This window comes from Gossypium hirsutum, chromosome D07, assembly GCF_007990345.1.
Source record: "Gossypium hirsutum isolate 1008001.06 chromosome D07, Gossypium_hirsutum_v2.1, whole genome shotgun sequence".
Taxonomy (NCBI): Eukaryota; Viridiplantae; Streptophyta; class Magnoliopsida; order Malvales; family Malvaceae; genus Gossypium; species Gossypium hirsutum.
The window spans coordinates 48,533,030-48,536,638 of NC_053443.1; the positions used below are offsets into that span (position 1 = coordinate 48,533,030).

Below are 3,609 nucleotides of genomic sequence, written 5' to 3' on the forward strand. Positions count from 1 at the left end.
AATCCAACTACCCAAGCAGCCAATAGTGGGACTCACTGATTACTCGTCTTTGGACCTTCTCATATATGAGCCAAAAAGCATAAAAAGTAATAGAAAATTACATATCATTTATAAATTAAACCTCGCATCTATTTATAATCCCATAAGAACATTTATGACCAAAAAGAAAAATCCCATAAGAACATGAAATTTCTTTCACTTGTGAGAAAATTAAACTGCTTAGAGAACAGGCAGAAAAAAAGAGAACAAAACGGGAAGCTATGCAAAGAGTGATGGTCTGCAACGTATAGCGACCTTGGTGGTGATAGTCATGGTAGTTTTCGTTTTGGAGCTATCATTTATGTTGGTTTTATAATTTATAAAAAATATTTTTTTGAAATTTGTGATTACCTCTTATAACTAGCTGAAAATACGATATGACTTGCCTTTTATCAGACTCCATCAACTCTAGCGACTACACGGTGGAATGCCTTATTAACGACGTTGCAATTGATCTTGTCTTAATGAATTAAAAGTATCGTAAGTTCGCAAGTCGTACAGTGGTAGTAATTAAATTGTATACCAAAATAGGTGAAAACATAAACATCATTATCCCGATGAATATGATATGCCAACCTCTAAAAGGATATGTCACAATCCTTGTAATATGTAAACTAAGAACCAAAATAAACCGACAATTTTCCGTGGCTGCAATTGTTCTAATAAGGTAAAAGAATCAATCATCTCGGTCTATATATTACCCTCCTAGTTAAGTCATTTCTAAAGAATCAAGCTAGAGAAATTATTAAGCTAAGAAGAGGAATTGGAGAAGGAATAAAAAATGGAAGACAACCAAAGGAAAGGTTTATTTTTAGCAATTCTGATAATGATGATGGTGATGGTGAGCACCAACAATCACTACTGTGTAGGTGCCTTAGTAGAGAAGACGAAGAGCTCAAGCTCACACTGCAGTGGCTCAATTCAGGAATGCCTTCTCTTCGAGGAAGACGATGTGTTGGTGGAATCCGAAATAAGCCAAGTATTTCCTGATCTAGCAGCTAATTCTTATAACAATAAAGCTGTATATCAATCCCTTATTGCCGACGCAAGCTGCGGCCGCGGAGATCCAGATAAACGTTGCACTCCAAAGCGCAATAACCCTAAAAAACATCAGCCTTGCGGCACATACACTCGTAGATGCTAAACGCCAGACATCGATGATTTTCCAAGCAGATATATTCCCGTTTCAGTAAAGTCATGGCTACTGCTTCATGTTATGTAAGCACTTGTTGTCCATCTTTTAGCACGAGTCGTTATTTGGTTATCATTTTGGGTTGTTCTGAATTTCGTCTTAAACATTAATTGATTTCTCATAATGCAACAACTTAATTCTTGTTTTAACATCAAAGATTATTCTTTCGTCTTTCACTGTAACAATTAACGCTTTTGGAATTTCATATGGATCCTTAATACAATTCCAGAGTGAAAATGTTGATTTGGAGATTGTGCACAAATATAATGGTAACAACATTGTGAAAATGAAGCATTAGGCTGGACAAAAGATTGATTTGGGTTTATTGGCCAACATATGTTTGGCGATATGGAAAACAGAAAACCCTTCCCTATTTTGAAGGAATTGAACAACAACCAAATAAAGTATCGGAATGGATTGTTGGGATGCATGGTGAGTTCTCATCGCTGGCTAAGCCTGCTAATATTCTCTCTAGCAGAAATAGACAGGTTTCTTCATGGTTTTCTCCTCTAATGAATATTATCAAGGTTAGTACTGATGTGGCCTTTTGCTCTAAGGACAATGTTGCAGGCCTTGGTGCAATTTCCAGAAGTTGTTTGGGACAAATTGTGAGCGGAGCCAGTACACTGATCCCTTTGAATGTGTCAGTAGTTGAAGCCCAAACATTGGAGCTTGGCTCTGAGATAGTTGAGAGTCAGGGATGGCAATAAGTGATTATGGAGTGAGACGACCTTGGCCTTATTAATGCTTTAAACGGAAAATGAAAAGTCCCACGGGCGATGGATGTGTTAGTTGTTGGTGTGTAAGAATAAAAATGAACTTCGAAAAATTAACAAAGGTTTTAGGGCGTGTATTAATGTCACTTTCTTTAAAAATCTATTCACCCCAATTATATTTTGGAATGCAATAGAGTTACCGACAAATAAACCTTGAGGATACAATGAAGCCAAATGATTGTTTATGTTCTGCATTGATGGAAACAGTCCACTGAGCACTAAGCAGAGCATAGCAAGGATATCAATTTCTATAAATAATTTCTGCAGTAATTTTTTAGAAAACAATCTAAGAATATTAGAAGATAGAGGAAAATAGAAAGAAACATTTGATATGTTTCTAGTGTACCAAACAAATGAAATTCTCATGTATTTTCATAGGAACACAACTATCTAAATGGATAGTCACATCTTTTAATAATAAACATAATTATTGAATTAGATGTATCATTGGATAATTACGATTTATTATTAATAATAAAGTTATACAATTTTTGAATTTAAGAGACATAATTTATCACTATGAAATATGATAACTTTTGGTTAATAACCAAGAGGTGTAACTTTTCGTTACTTATAACTTTTCATTTGCACTATTGGAACACTATATATGATACGAGTCACAAAGGCCCAACCCAAGTTCAAGAACGTGATGGGCTCAAATTACCACAAGGCCCAATAACGAGATCAAAGGCTCGACAAATGCGTTCCAAACTAAATGGGACCATTCAGGAGTTTGTTAGTAAGGCCTTAGATGCGTACACAAAAGAACAAGAAAATCAAGATTCACTTTCTTGTTTTCAAGAAAATCAAGAAACCGAATCTTGGTCCAATTTTGTTATTTGGAGCGATTTCAAGAATCAAGAAAATCAAGATTTAAAATCTTGGAAATCTTGGTCCAAGAAACCGAATCTTGCAGCCAAAGCGCATTGGATCTCCGTCACGAGCATCAACGACTCAATTTCGGTAAGAGATGGATCACAAGACCAAGTTCTTGAAGGCAAGACCCAATAAGAAGATTCTAAGCCCAATCAAGAAATCCACCCATACTTAGTTGAAAATCAGGCCAAATTGTCAAAGGGCCCAATTTGTAAACATTTTAATTGTTAGGCTTTAGGAATATTACATGTTAAAATTCGGGCCAAAACAGTCCATCTAAGTGCTTGGCCGAATTTCCCTATTATTTTTCTTAATTAGGTTTAATTTTTAAGTTTTCCTAATGAGATTAGGATTAGTATAAGGCCTATTTAAAGGCATGGCCGGCCACCCTTGTATTCACTTCTCAATTATATTAAAAATTTCAGATTTGTTTAAGTGCAGAATTCTCCTTGAGTTTTTCTCCAAGGATTCTCTCTTGAGTTTTCTTTAGAAGTTGTTTTAACAATCTTTTGATTGTGGGAGCCATCTTCAGCCTTCTTCTTGCCATTGATATTCTTTGGAGGGGAGATTAGAGCCGTTTGAAGGGAGTTGTGAGATCTTTCGGGATTTCAAGGCTTCTTAGGACTTATCTTTTAATTTCTTGCTGTCAATTTTTTCTTTTAAAGCCTGCTTGTGTCGATTTTATTTAATCACTTTGTTTGCTGTTCTTGTTGTGTTTCAGCCGTT

General features: G+C 35.5%; 1 long non-coding RNA gene across 2 annotated transcripts; it reads left to right on the top strand.

The window, feature by feature from the left end:
* The first annotated feature begins 682 nt into the window (after positions 1 to 682).
* On the top strand, positions 683 to 2,133 carry LOC121219510 (uncharacterized). 2 transcript variants are annotated; one of them, XR_005916312.1, is made up of 2 exons: positions 683 to 1,663; positions 1,789 to 2,133. It is a non-coding gene; the product is annotated as an uncharacterized lncRNA (long non-coding RNA). The 2 variants fall into 2 exon arrangements; XR_005916313.1 differs by having other exon boundaries at positions 1,802 to 2,133.
* The last annotated feature ends 1,476 nt before the right edge of the window (positions 2,134 to 3,609 follow it).